Consider the following 15,663-nt stretch of genomic DNA (forward strand, 5'->3'; position numbering starts at 1 on the left):
GAGAAAACAGAGAGAAAGAGAGGGAAGAGCACCGGTGGAAGGGGAAGACGCACCAAAGCTGGTGAGCTGTTCCGCCGCTCTTCATCGCGGTTGAGGCTGTCACCGCCGCAGATGCATCTATGCCGTTGTGTGTCACCATTAGAGGAAGAGGAGCGCGAACCAGAGCCATGCAAGGGAGGAGCAGAGCGCGCGCAGGGGAGAAGCCACCACTGTCGTCGCATCTTGCCGCCGCTGCCACTGCTGAGGTCACCATCGTCGTCCTCACCGCAAGCAGAGTCACCGCCATCCATGGTGGAGCCGAGGAGAGAGAGTGCCCGAAGAGAGGAGACTTGTGGAGGAGGAGTGCGACGCGAGGAAGGAGACGATGTTTACGTCACTGCCACCAAATCTCACCACCGCTGCTGGAGCCTCTGGCCGTCGGGACCGCCTTTCTTACCACCGCTGATGAAGCTCATCAAAGTTGCTCGAAGGTTACCGTCGCTCTATTTGGTTCTGTTGGAAGCTGCGCTGCTGTGGGTGTGGTTGCCGAAAACTGCCGCCGGAACCCCTATCTTCTTGATTGGTCGGTTAGATGGTATGCAGCAATCGTGTAAGTCTTTGGTTGTTCAAGCTGGAACCTTTTCCAATCAAGTGAGAATAAACAACACTAAGAGGAGTTTGCAAGCTGCCCCTAGTATTTCTTATTCGTCAATTTAATGATGATGGTGGATACGGGTTCTGTGTCAAGAAGTGTTGGTTCCCTTGTGAATATGATGCCAGAAAAAGATGATGATGGCCGGTTTGCAAGTAGAGGGTGGAAAAGTGAGGATGGAAGGCTTAGCCGTGGGTATTCAAGCTTCAGATGGAAGAGAGTAACGATGGAGGATTTTTATGATATTAAAATATTGAAGATTGGTGGTCATTCAGTATGCTTATTTGGAATATTTGATGGTCATGGTAGTTCTCGTGCTGCAGAGTATTTGAAAGAGCATCTCTTTGATAATCTCATGAAGCATCCAAATTTTCTTTACTGGTGCCAAATTGGCTATAAGTGAAACGTATCAATTTCTGGATTCTGAAAAAGACACTTTTTGGGATGATGGCTCTACTGCTTCAACTGCTGTTTTGGTTGATAACCATTTCTATGTTGCTAATGTTGGAAATTCTGGGACTATAATATTGGCTGGTAAAGCAATTGCTCTCTCAGGATCATAAACCAAACAGAAGTGATGAACGGAAGAGGAATTGATGCGTTTAACTACTGAGCTTTGACTAAATTGAGGTAGGGGTTTTTCTTAAAATCTATTTTACATTACCGAGTTGTTATAAATAGATATTAATGTGAGAAACATATGTCTGTGATTATGATTGTCTTATAACTGTGGTTGTTTGCTGGACTGAATGACTGGCTGCATGATTGCTTGAGTAGTTTGTGATGGCTAAAAAGAAATTAGTTTGAAAGGTTATTTAGTTGATTATTATGAAAAATGGTTTTCTTGGTTTTGAAGCTATTTTTGATAATGTAAATGAATCGGCTTTGTAAATGATTTGGAATATGAAACTGAATTAATTTTGGAAACGGTTTAATTTTGAGTTAGTCTAACTTTATAAATGATTTAGTATTTGAGCTGGTTTGATTTTAAAAAGAGATTTATTATTGGCACTGATTTGCTTTGAAAACAATTTTATATTGGAACTGGTTGAATTTTGGAAAATGAATGAGATTTGGAAATGGTTGAGAAAAAAGTTTGAGAAATGTTTGGACGGGACCCAAAAAGGGTGGCAGAACCCGAGTTTTAGAGGAGATGCTGCCGAAATTTTATAAAATTAGAAGTTTCATTTAAAGTAGTTATTTTAAAAGGGTTTTAAGTATTATATGATTTAAAATTACCTCATTTATTAAAGAAAGAGTTATGTTTTGGATTGGGAATTGTTAGTGAACGGAATGGAAAGAAGGACAATGAGAATTTTCTTTGAAATATGGTTTTTGAATGAATTTGGAAATGAGATTTAGATTGACGAATGATTATGATGTTGAGAATGTTGAGATATGATCTTTGAATTATTCATATGGCTTATGATTTTGAATTATCTGAGATACGAGGTTTCCTGGATAAAATACCATGGCTTGCCACCACATGTACCAGGTTGAAAACTCGATACTCTGTTGACCCTACGACGTAAGTGTGACCGGGCACTATATAAATTCCCGGGAATGTTACCCCCATTGAGCAATATTGATTATTTGAGAAAAAGCTATGCATAGACTCTTGGGGATGCACGTCGGGGGACAGTCTAAGGACAATTCAGACTTGTCGGGTTGGCTGGATAACCGACAGATGAGCCTCATCAGCCATAGGACAGGCATGCATCATATGCATTTGTATGTTTTGCTTGGGTTTGAACTTGTTTTGGTTTGTCTAATTGCTAAACTGTTCTTAACTGCTACTTGAACTATTTGCTGTAATTGCTACCTACTTGTGCTTTCCTTGTCTGTCTTGCCTGTGTTTGTCCTGGCGTGTTACATTTGAGAATGAACTTTGGTGCTGAATTAATGATTGTGTTGTTTGATTGCGTGGTTAGTTTCTGATTGAGATTTTCTTATAAGAAAGGAAAGGTTTCGGATTTAAATTAGATTAAACATTATTTCTTTGAAAATTTTTGAACGATTACCTACTGGTTTAAAAAAGGATTCATAAGGCGATGATAATCACTGAGTGGTGCGCAGAAATTGTGATTACATTTTGATTATGTAAAATTCATCGCTCTTTCTTTCCCTGGTAATGGCGCCAAAAACATGATGCCAATACCATGGTTCACAACTTCGCACAACTAACCAGCAAGTGCACTGGGTCGTCCAAGTAATACCTTACGTGAGTAAGGGTCGAATCCCACGGAGATTGTTGGTATGAAGCAAGCTATGGTCACCTTGCAAATCTCAGTCAGGTAGGGTTAAATGTGATTGGATTAGATAATTAAAAGATGAATAATAAAGGATAGAAATACTTATGTAATTCATTGGTGAGAATTTCAGATAAGCATATGGAGATGCAATCGTTCCTCTGAACCTCTGCTTTCCTGCTATCTTCATCCAATCAGTCTTACTCCCTTCCATGGCTGGCTTTATGTGATACATCACCACTGTCAATGGCTACTTTCGGTCTTCTCTCGGGAAAATGATCCAAATGCCCTGTCACGGCACGGCTAATCGTCTGGAGGCATCACCCTTGTCAATGGTTTCATCCTATCCTCTCAGTGAAAATGGTCAACGCACCCTGTCACGGCACGGCTATTCATCTGTCGGTTCTCGATCATGCTGGAACAGGATTTACTATCCTTTTGCGTCTGTCACTACGCCCGGCAATCGCGAGTTTGAAGCTCGTCACAGTCATTCAATCATTGAATCCTACTTGGAATACCACAGACAAGGTTTAGACTTTCCGGATTCTCTTGAATGCCGCCATCATTCTAGCTTACACCACGAAGATTCCGATTAAGAGATCTAAGAGATACTCATTCAATTCTAATGTAGAACGGAAGTGGTTGTCAGGCATGCGTTCATAGGGAATGATGATGATTGTCACGTTCATCACATTCAGGTTGAAGTGCGAATGAATATCTTAGAAGCGAAATAAGAAGAATTGAATAGAAAACAGTAGTACTTTGCATTAATCTTTGAGGAACAGCAGAGCTCCACACCTTAATCTATGGAGTGTAGAAACTCTACCGTTAAAAATACATAAGTGATAATGGAGTTCATTGGTCTCGGCCCCAGAGGGGAACCGGAGTAACCAAGACTGTGAATACAATGATAAAAAGTCCTATTTATAATAAACTAGTCACTAGGGTTTACAGATGTAAGTAATTGATGCATAAATCCACTTCCGGGGCCCACTTGGTGTGTGCTTGGGCTGAGCTTTAACTTTCCACGTGCAGAGGCCATTTGTGGAGTTGAACGCCAGGTTTTGATCCATTTCTGGCGTTCAACTCTGGTTCTTGATCCATTTCTGGCGCTGAACTCCAGAATTGGGCAGAGAGCTGGCGTTGAACGCCAGTTTACGTCGTCTATTCTCAAGCAAAGTATGGACTATTATATATTTCTGGAAAGCCCTGGATGTCTACTTTCCAACGCAATTAGAAGCGCGCCATTTTGAGTTCTGTAGCTCCAGAAAATCCATTTTGAGTGCAGGGAGGTCAGAATCCAACAGCATCAGCAGTCCTTCTTCAACCTCTGAATCTGATTTTTGCTCAAGTCCTTCAATTTCAGCCAGAAAATACCTGAAATCACAGAAAAACACACAAACTCATAGTAAAGTCCAGAAATGTGATTTTAACATAAAAACTAATGAAAATATCCCTAAAAGTAACTAGATCCTACTAGAAACATACTAAAAACAATGTCAAAAAGCGTATAAATTATCCACTCATCACAACACCAAACTTAAATTGTTGCTTGTCCCCAAGCAACTGAAAATCAAATAGGATAAAAAGAAGAGAATATACTATAAATTCCAAACTATCAATGAAACATAGCTCCAATCAAATGAGCGGGACTTATAGCTTTTTGCCTCTTGAATAGTTTTGGCATCTCACTTTATCCATTGAGGTTTAGAATGATTGGCATCTATAGGAACTCAGAGTTCAGATAGTGTTATTGATTCTCCTAGTTCAGTATGATGATTCTTGAACACAGCTATTTTATGAGTCTTGGCCGTGGCCCTAAGCACTTTGTTTTCCAGTATTACCACCGGATACATAAATGCCACAGACACATAATTGGGTGAACCTTTTCAGATTGTGACTCAGCTTTGCTAAAGTCCTCAATTAGAGGTGTCCAGGGTTCTTAAGCACACTCTTTTTTTGCTTTGGACCTTGACTTTAACCGCTCAGTCTCAAGTTTTCACTTGACACCTACACGCCACAAGCACATGGTTAGGGACAGCTTGGTTTAGCCGCTTAGACCAGGATTTTATTCCTTTAGGCCCTCCTATCCACTGATGCTCAAAGCCTTGGGATCCTCTTTATTTACCCTTGCCTTTTGGTTTTAAGGGTTATTGGCTTTTTGCTCTTGCCTCTTGGTTTTAAGAGCTTTTGGCTTTTTCTGCTTGCTTTTTCTTTTTCTTTCTATTTTTTTTTCGCCTATTTTTTTTTTCTTTTTTTTTCTGCAAGCTTTGTTCTTTGCTGCTTTTTCTTGCTTCAAGAATCATTTTTATGATTTTTCAGATTATCAAATAACATGTTTCCTAGTCATCATTCTTTCAAGAGCCAACATATTTAACATTCTTAAACAGCAACTTCAAAAGACATATGCACTGTTCAAGCATACATTCAAAAAACAAGAAGCATTGTCACCACATCAATATAATTAAACTAAGTTCAAGGATAAATTCGAAACTCATGTACTTCTTGTTCTTTTTGAATTAAAACATTTTTCATTTAAGAGAGGTGATGGATTCATAGGACATTCATAACTTTAAGACAAAGTTACTAACTACTAATGATCATGTAATGAAGACACAAACATAGATAAGCACATAACATAGAAAACGAAAAACAGAGAAAGTAAGAACAAGGAATGAATCCACCTTAGTGATGGTGGCGTTTCCTTCTTGAGGAACCAATGATGTCCTTGAGCTCTTCTATGTCTCTTTCTTGTCTTTGTTGCTCCTCCCTCATTGCTTTTTGATCTTCTCTTATTTCATGGAGCATGATGGAGTGCTCTTGATGTTCCACCCTTAGTTGTCCCATATTGGCACTTAATTCTCCTAGGGAGGTGTTGATTTGCTCCCAATAGTTTTGTGGAGGAAAATGCATTTGAGGCATCTCCGGGATCTCATGGTGATGAGCTTCATACGCCTCTTGAGCTCCATGAATGGGCTCTCTTGCTTGCTCCATCTTTTTCTTAGTGATGGGCTTGTCCTCTTTGATGAGGATATCTCCCTCTATGTCAATCCCAGCCGAATTGCATAGGTGGCAAATGAGGTGAGGAAAGGCTAACCTTGCCATAGTGGAGGACTTGTCAGCCACCTTGTAGAGTTCTTGAGGTATAATCTCATGAACTTCCACCTCTTCTCCAATCATGATGCTATGGATCATGATGGTCCGGTCTATAGTAACTTCAGACCGGTTGCTAGTGGGAATGATTGAGCATTGAATGAACTCTAACCATCCTCTAGCTACAGGCTTGAGGTCCAATCTTCTTAGTTGAACCGGCTTGCCTTTGGAGTCAATCTTCCATTGAGCTCCTTCTACACATATGTCCATAAGGACTTGGTCCAACCTTTGATCAAAGTTGACTCTCCTTGTGTAGGGGCATGCATTCTCTTCCATGTTTGGCAAGTTGAACGCCAACCTCACATTTTCCGGACTAAAATCTAAGTATTTCCCCCAAACCATTGTAACATAGTTCTTTGGATCCGGGTTCTTACTTTGATCATGGTTCTTGGTGATCCATGCATTGGCATAGAACTCTTGAACCATTAGGATGCCGACTTGTTGGATGGGATTTGTTAGAACTTCCCAACCTCTTCTTTGAATTTCATGTCGGATCTCCGGATACTCATTTCTTTTGAGTTTGAAAGGGACCTCAGGGATCACCTTCTTCTTGGCCACAACATCATAGAAGTGGTCTTGATGGGCTTTGGAGATGAACCTTTCCATCTCCCATGACTCGGATGTGGAAGCTTTTGTCTTCCCTTTCCCCTTTCTAGAGGATTCTCCGGTCTTAGGTGCCATCAATGGTAATGGAAAAACAAAAAGCTTATGCTTTTACCACACCAAACTTAGAATTTGGCTCGCCCTCGAGCAATAAAAGAAAGAATAGATGAAGAAGAAGAAGAAATGAAAGAGAGGGAGATTGGGAAGTGTTTCGGCCAAGAAGAGTGTAGAGGGGTGTGTTGTGTGAATTTGATGAAGAATGGAGGGCTTTATATAGGGAAGGGAGGGGGGGTTAAGGTTCGGCCATATGGGTGGGTTTGGGTGGGAAATTGGTTTTGAATTTTGAAGGTAGGTGGAGTTTATGAGGTAGGTTTATTGGGAAGAGTGGGTGGATGTGAGTGGTGAAGGTTTAATAGGGAAGAGTGTTTATGGGATTGTGTGAAAGAGGGGTGAGAAGAAGTGAGTGGAGGTAGGTGGGGATCCTGTGGGGTCCACAGATCCTGATATGATCCTGTGGGGTCCACAGATCCTGAGATGATCCTGTGGGGTCCACAGATCCTGAGGTGTTCAAGGATTTACAACCTTGCACCAAATTAGGCATGTAAAATGCCCTTGCACACAACTCTGGGCGTTCAGCGCCAGGTTGGTGCCCATTTTGGGCGTTCAATGCCCATTTGTTGCCATTTCTGGCGTTGAACGCCAGAACCATGCTTGTTCTGGGCGTTCAGCGCCAGGATGCTGCCCATTTTGGGCGTTCAGCGCCAGAACCATGCTCTGTTCTGGCGTTGAACGCCGGGCAGGTGCTTCCTCCAGGGTGTGATTTTTCTTCTGCTGTTTTTGATTCCGTTTTCAATTTTTATATTTATTTTGTGACTCCACATGATCATGAACCTATAAAGACATATAACTAAGAAAAATATTGTTAGATAAATAAAAATTGGGTTGCCTCCCAACAAGCGCTTCTTTAATGTCAATAACTTGACAGTGGGCTCTCATGGAGCCTCACAGATGTTCAGAGCATTGTTGAGACTCTCCAACACCAAACTTAGAGTTTGACTGTGGGAGCTTTGTTTGACTCTGCTTTGAGAGAAGCTTTTTCTGCTTCCTCTCCATGGATGCAGAGAGAGATCCTTGAGTTGTAAACACAAGGTTGTCCTCATTCAATTGAAGGATCAACTCTCCTCTGTCCACATCAATCACAACTCTTGCTGTGGCTAGGAAAGGTCTTCCTAGGATGATGGATTCATCCTCTTCCTTTTCAGTATCCAGGACTATGAAATCAGCAGGGATGTAAAGGCCTTCAACCTTTACTAACACGTCCTCTACTTGTCCATAAGCCTGTTTTCTTGAATTGTCTGCCATTTCTAATGAGATTTTAGCAGCTTACACCCCATAGATTCCCAGTTTCTCTATTACAGAGAGGGGCATGAGGTTTATTCCTGAACCAAGGTCACACAGAGCCTTAAAGATCATGGTGCCTATGGTACAAGGTATTATGAACTTTCCAGGATCCTGTTTCTTCTGAGGCAATGTCAGTTGATCCAGATCACTTAGTTCATTGGTGAACAAGGGAGGTTCATCTTCCCAAGTCTCAATACCAAATAATTTGGCATTTAGCTTCATGATTGCACCAAGAAACTTGGCAGTTTGCTCTTCAGTAACATCCTCATTCTCTTCAGAAGAGGAATACTCATCAGAGCTCATGAAGGGCATAAGGAGGTTTAATGAAATCTCTATGGTCTCTAGATGAGCCTCAGAGTCCTTTGGTTCCTCAGAGGGAAGCTCCTTATTGACCACTGGACGTCCCAGGAGGTCTTCCTCCTTGGGATTCACGTCCTCTCCTTCCCTTACAGGTTCGGCCATGGTGCTTATGTCAATGGCCTTGCACTCTCCTTTTGGATTCTCTTCTGTATTGCTTGGGAGAGTACTAGGAGGGATTTCAGTGATCCTTTTACTCAGCTGGCCCACTTGTGCTTCCAAATTTCTAATGGAAGACCTTGTTTCATTCATGAAACTTACAGTGGCCTTGGATAGATCAGAGACTAAGTTTGCTAAGCTAGATGGATTCTGCTCAGAATTCTTTGTCTGTTGCTGATTGGATGATGGAAAAGGCTTGCTATTGCTAAACCTGTTTCTTCCACCATTATTAAAGCCTTGTTGAGGCTTTTGATCCTTCCATGAGAAATTTGGGTGATTTCTCCATGATGGATTATAGGTGTTTCCATAAGGTTCTCCCAAGTAATTCACCTCTGCTATTGCAGGGTTTTCAAGATCATAAGCTTCTTCTTCATAAGAAGCCTCTTGAGTACTGTTGGATGCAGCTTGCATTCCATTCAGACTCTGAGAAATCATATTGACTTGCTGAGTCAATATTTTGTTCTTAGCCGATATGGCATTCAGAGTATCAACTTCAAGAACTCCCTTCTTCATAGGCGTCCCATTACTCACAGGATTCCTCTCAGAAGTGTACATGAACTGGTTATTAGCAACCATGTCAATGAGTTCTTGAGCTTCTGCAGGCGTTTTCTTTAGGTGAATGGATCCACCTACAGAAGTATTCAATGACATCTTTGATAGCTCAGATAAACCATCATAGAATATATCCAAGATGGTCCATTCTGAAAGCATGTCAGTAGGACACTTTTTGGTCAGTCCTTTGTATCTCTCCCAAGCTTCATAGAGGGATTCACCATCTTTTTGTTTGAAGGTTTGAACATCCACTCTAAGCTTGCTCAGCTTTTGAGGAGGAAAGAACTTGGCTAAGAAAGCCGTGACCAGCTTATCCCAAGAGTTCAGGCTATCTTTAGGTTGAGAGTCCAACCATATTCTAGCTCTGTCTCTTACAGCAAATGGGAAAAGCATGAGCCTGTAGACTTCAGGATCCACTCCATTAGTCTTAACAGTATCACAGATCTGCAAGAATTCAGTTAAGAACTGAAAAAGATCTTCAGATGAAAGTCCATGAAACTCTCAGTTCTGCTGCATCAGAGAAACTAATTGAGGTTTCAACTCAAAATTGTTTGCTCCAATGGCAGGAATGGAGATGCTTCTTCCATGTAAATTGGAATTAGGTGCAGTAAAGTCACCAAGCATTCTCCTTGCATTGTTGTTGGGTTCGGCTGCCATCTCCTTTACTTGTTCGAAATTTTCAATCAAGTTGTCTCTGGATTGTTGTAATTTAGCTTCTCTTAGTTTCCTCTTCAGAGTCCTTTCAGGTTCTGGATCAGCTTCAACAAGAATGCCTTTTTCTCTGTCCCTGCTCATAAGAAAGAGAAGAGAAAAAGAAAAGAAGAGGAATCCTCTATGTCACAGTAAAGAGGTTCCTTATTGTTAGTAGAAGAAGAAGAAAAGGAATAGGGGTGAAGAAGAATGAAGAATCCAAACACAAGGGTAAGGATAGCAGAGATGTGAGATGAGGAGATGTTAGTAGATAAATAAATAGAAGGAGATGAGGAAGAAGGTGAATTTTTGAAAATTATTTTTGAAAAAGAGTTAGTAATTTTTGAAAATGGTTTTTGAAAAATGTTAGTAATTTTCGAAAATTAAAATAAGAATTTAAAATAATTAGTTAATTAAAAAGAAATTTTGAAAAAGGGGGAAGATATTTTCAAAAATTAGAGAGAGAAAGTTAGTTAGGTAGTTTTGAAAAAGATAGGAAACAAACAAAGAGTTAGTTAGTTAGTTGAAACAAATTTTGAAAAGATAAGAAGTTAGGAAGTTAGAAAAGATATTTTGAAATCAAATTTTTAAAAAAAGATAAGAAGATATTTTTGAAAAGATATGATTGAAATTAATTTTGAAAAAGATTCGATTTTTTAAAATCACAATTAATGACTTGATTCACAAGAAATCACAAGATATGATTCTAGAACTCAAAGTTTGAACCTTTCTTAACAAGCAAGTAATAAACTTGAAATTTTTGAATCAAAACATTAATTGTTATTGTTATTTTCAAAAATATGATGTAAAATTAAGAAAAAGATTTTTGAAAAATATTTTTGAAATTTTCGAAAATAACTAAGAAAAATGAAAAAGATTTGATTTTTGAAAAAGATTTTGAAAAAGATAAGATTTTTAAATTGAAAATTTGATTTGACTCATAAGAAACAACTTGATTTTAAAAATTTTTGAAAAAGTCAACTCAAATTTTCGAATTTGATGAGAGAGAAGGGAAAGATATTTTTTTATTTTTGAATTTTTATGATGAGAGAGAAAAACAAGAAAAATGATGCAATGCATGAAAGTTATGGATCAAAACAATGAATGCATGCAAGAATGCTATGAATGTCAAGATGAACACCAAGAACACTATGAATGTCAAGATGAACATCAACAACACATTTTTGAAAAATTTTTAATGCAAAGAAAACATGCAAGACACCAAACTTAGAATTCTTCAATGCTTAGACACTAAGAATTCAAGAATGCATATGAAAAACAAGAAAAGACACAAAACATGCAAATGCAAAGATCAAACAAGAAGACTTACCAAGAACAACTTGAAGATCATGAAGAACACTATGAATGCATAAAAATTTTCGAAAAATGCAAGATGCACATGCAATTGACACCAAACTTATAACATGACTCAAGACTCAAACAAGAAACATGAAAAATATTTTTGATTTTTATGATTTTCTAATTTTTTTGTATTTTTTTTTCGAAAATTAATTGAAAAAGGAAAAATAAGGATTCCAAAATTTTTAATATGAATTCCAGGAATCTTGCAGTGTTAGTCTAAAGCTTCAGTCCAGGAATTAGACATGGCTCACTAGCCAGCCAAGCTTTCAATGAAAGCTCTGGTCCAAAACACTAGACATGGCCAATGGCCAGCCAAGCTTTAGCATGTAAATCAGGAACAGTAGCAGGTGGATTAACAACAACTAGCTTGCTCTTGATAACAAATTGCAAGCCTCAGTCCAAATGAATTTAGACATGGCTTTACAGCCAGGCAGGCTTAGCATGCTTCATGAAACACTAGAATTCATTCTTAAAAATTCTGAAGAAAAATATATTTTTGAAAACATTTTTTTTTTCGAAAACAAAGGAGAAAATTTTGAAAGATTTTTGAAAATTTTTTGAAATTAAAACAAAAAGAAAATTACCTAATCTGAGCAACAAGATGAACCGTCAGTTGTCCAAACTCGAACAATCCCTGGCAACGGCGCAAAAAACTTGGTGCGTAGAAATTGTGATTACATTTTGATTATGTAAAATTCATCGCTCTTTCTTTCCCTGGTAATGGCGCCAAAAACATGATGCCAATACCATGGTTCACAACTTCGCACAACTAACCAGCAAGTGCACTGGGTCGTCCAAATAATACCTTACGTGAGTAAGGGTCGAATCCCACGGAGATTGTTGGTATGAATCAAGCTATGGTCACCTTGCAAATCTCAGTCAGGTAGGGTTAAATGTGATTGGATTAGATAATTAAAAGATGAATAATAAAGGATAGAAATACTTATGTAATTCATTGGTGAGAATTTCAGATAAGCATATGGAGATGCAATCGTTCCTCTGAACCTCTGCTTTCCTGCTATCTTCATCCAATCAGTCTTACTCCCTTCCATGGCTGGCTTTATGTGATACATCACCACTGTCAATGGCTACTTTCGGTCTTCTCTCGGGAAAATGATCCAAATGCCCTGTCACGGCACGGCTAATCGTCTGGAGGCATCACCCTTGTCAATGGTTTCATCCTATCCTCTCAGTGAAAATGGTCAACGCACCCTGTCACGGCACGGTTATTCATCTGTCGGTTCTCGATCATGCTGGAACAGGATTTACTATCCTCTTGCATCTGGCACTACGCCCGGCAATCGCGAGTTTGAAGCTCGTCACAGTCATTCAATCATTGAATCCTACTTGGAATACCACAGACAAGGTTTAGACTTTCCGGATTCTCTTGAATGCCACCATCATTCTAGCTTACACCACGAAGATTCCGATTAAGAGATCTAAGAGATACTCATTCAATTCTAATGTAGAATGGAAGTGGTTGTCAGGCACGCGTTCATAGGGAATGATGATGATTGTCACGTTCATCACATTCAGGTTGAAGTGCGAATGAATATCTTAGAAGCGAAATAAGAAGAATTGAATAGAAAACAGTAGTACTTTGCATTAATCTTTGAGGAACAGCAGAGCTCCACACCTTAATCTATGGAGTGTAGAAACTCTACCGTTAAAAATACATAAGTGATAATGGAGTTCATTGGTCTCGGCCCCAGAGGGGAACCGGAGTAACCAAGACTGTGAATACAATGATAAAAAGTCCTATTTATAATAAACTAATCACTAGGGTTTACAGATGTAAGTAATTGATGCATAAATCCACTTCCGGGGCCCACTTGGTGTGTGCTTGGGCTGAGCTTTAACTTTCCACGTGCAGAGGCCATTTGTGGAGTTGAACGCCAGGTTTTGATCCATTTCTGGCGTTCAACTCTGGTTCTTGATCCATTTCTGGCGCTGAACTCCAGAATTGGGCAGAGAGCTGGCGTTGAACGCCAGTTTACGTCATCTATCCTCGAGCAAAGTATGGACTATTATATATTGCTGGAAAGCCCTGGATGTCTACTTTCCAACGCAATTGGAAGCGCGCCATTTTGAGTGCAGGAAGGTCAGAATCCAACAGCATCAGCAGTCCTTCTTCAACCTCTGAATCTGATTTTTGCTCAAGTCCTCAATTTCAGCCAGAAAATACCTGAAATCACAGAAAAACACACAAACTCATATTAAAGTCCAGAAATGTGAATTTAACATAAAAACTAATGAAAATATCCCTAAAAGTAACTAGATCCTACTAGAAACATACTAAAAACAATGTCAAAAAGCGTATAAATTATCCGCTCATCACTGAGCTTGGAAACAATTTTCTTGTTAAATATCTCCTTATGACAACTTTGAAACTCTGTGGTGAGACCATGTGGTTAGGTTCTCACCCCCTACAGCTTTACCTTTTCAGGAACCGGATGAAGAAGCATTAAGAAGAGTTAAACTGCGTTTGGTTTCATATGTTGTTGTATGAATTATATTATTTTCTTCCCTCGTCTTTGTTATCACGAGTTTGTAAGAGGGATAGGAGTTGTATGTTTTATATGTATATTATATTATAAGATATTATGTAAGGAGTCTTGTATATGAATCTATGCCTGCTTGTATTTTTCTTAAGATAAAGTATTTATTTTTCGCTTTTTAAAGAACGCAGTGATACAGTGTCGAGTCACAGGCTCCTATTTAAGTATTTAGTATGTAAAGTAGTCATAATACTTCTTGCTATCAGAGTGGCGCAGCCGGAAGCGTGACATTTTGGTAGTGAGGGTGTTACATTATGGTATCAGAGCGGTCTTTCCTGTAGAGCCTTGGGAATGGATTGATTATGCTTCAATTGCATACTCTGAGCATTTGTCATGTAATAGGTCTCGTTCAAATAACGAGAATTAGAGCTTTATGCACATGACGGTCTATTGATTAATGCCATTAGTCTTGCATTGCATAATTCCTAGTATTAAGTTTGGCCGGCTTAACACCAGTGAATTGTGTATGGAAGCACTAATGGGTTATCATAGACGATATGCGAGTCATAGATAACGCGAGTCGCGGGTTTTGGGAACGTTAGAAACTATTTCTCGAAGTTACTCGATTAGGTGTCTTAAAATCTGTGAATGTCATGTGACTTGTTCTCTCATAAGTTTATCTTGGAATCCTCGATTGCTATTTCTTTTGGAAAAGTGAATTGATGTTTTCCCAACCCTATTCTTCTGTTCATATGCTTCCTCGTTTGATTCTAACTGCATAAGTCTGCTTAACGTCCTTGGTGTGCTTGCCTTTCTTTGTTTAAATTCTTTTCTTGATCCATATATTCTTTGGTACAATTTTGAACATGTTTTGATGCAGTGTATTCCTTTAAACTCCTATTTCGAATTCTTTTTAAAGTTGTGATATAATTTTTCTCTTATTTGATTATATTTACAACTATTATTCTTGAAGCCCTTATAAAATCGTTTTTGATTCGATATAACTTTCTTTATATGAAGTTTTGAAAATTCTTTATGCAGTTTAAAAAACTATTTACTCCCAATACCTCACATGTTCTTTTACTAGTTTACAGAATTATACCTACTCTAAATACAACTTGATTTTTGTAATAGCTTTACTATAGTTCTCATGCATATCTTTATTTGATTATGTACTTAGGTATTTTTCAAATTTTTGAAAAGAAAGGATTTTTGCCCTTATTCTAGTTGACTTTCATTTGATAAGTTCACCTAAATTATTTAATTTGAATTTGGTTTAGCATAATACATTATTTATATAACTGTTGTTCTTTTGGAGAGTATTGGACTTTTCTTTCCTTTTAAGACAAGACCAATTACCTCTTAAGCTTTTCATTTCATGGATGTCATACTTGGTTCTGTTTTTAATTATTCTTTTATTTTTATTTTTATAAACATCACCATTAGTCTTAGTTTTCCATTTCTTGTGAATCTCATACTCATCCGAGTCAACTTGAATTCGTTTTCATCTAATACACCATTTGTCCTTTTATTTATCTTTCTTTAGTCAAAGGTTCTTTCTTGAGAATTTTCTATTGATTGAGTTGTCTTTCTGGCGCGTTTTGTATTCCTTTGGACCAATTGGAAACTCGTTTGATAATCCATGCGGGCATGAGTTCTTGTTTGAATTTCCTTGATTTAAAGATCCTTTCTTCCATGGGCTGATTTTCTTTTAAGCGCATCATAATCTTCTTAAATGATTCTTGCGAGGTGGTTATTTCAAGTATACTTTCAGAATTTTGTTTTGAACCATTTTGGGAAAAAAAAAGTTTTGAGTTCTTTTGAAGAAATTTAAGTTTTGAATCAACTTTTTTTAGTTGTTGAGTTCCTTCTTAAGCTCTTCGTTTCTATGAGTGACATGCTTTATGAACCCTAATTGAAATCCTTTAATTTAAGTTTCTTTCTTGAAATGAGTTGGTTTCCTTCTTAGCGCATTTTAATACTATTGAACATCCTTATAAGGTTGTGA

The 15,663-nt window shown here is 38.4% G+C and overlaps 1 non-coding gene and 1 pseudogene across 1 annotated transcript; both read left to right on the plus strand.

Annotated features, from left to right (window-relative positions):
• Positions 1 to 288: 288 nt before the first annotated feature.
• Positions 289 to 1,228, plus strand: LOC112743227 (probable protein phosphatase 2C 76; annotated as a pseudogene).
• Positions 1,229 to 9,258: 8,030 nt separating this feature from the next.
• Positions 9,259 to 9,366, plus strand: LOC112745593 (small nucleolar RNA R71). Its single transcript, XR_003173512.1, has one exon. It is a non-coding gene; the product is annotated as a small nucleolar RNA R71 (small nucleolar RNA).
• The last annotated feature ends 6,297 nt before the right edge of the window (positions 9,367 to 15,663 follow it).

The sequence above is a fragment of the Arachis hypogaea genome, chromosome 14 (assembly GCF_003086295.3).
Source record: "Arachis hypogaea cultivar Tifrunner chromosome 14, arahy.Tifrunner.gnm2.J5K5, whole genome shotgun sequence".
Lineage (NCBI taxonomy): Eukaryota > Viridiplantae > Streptophyta > Magnoliopsida > Fabales > Fabaceae > Arachis > Arachis hypogaea.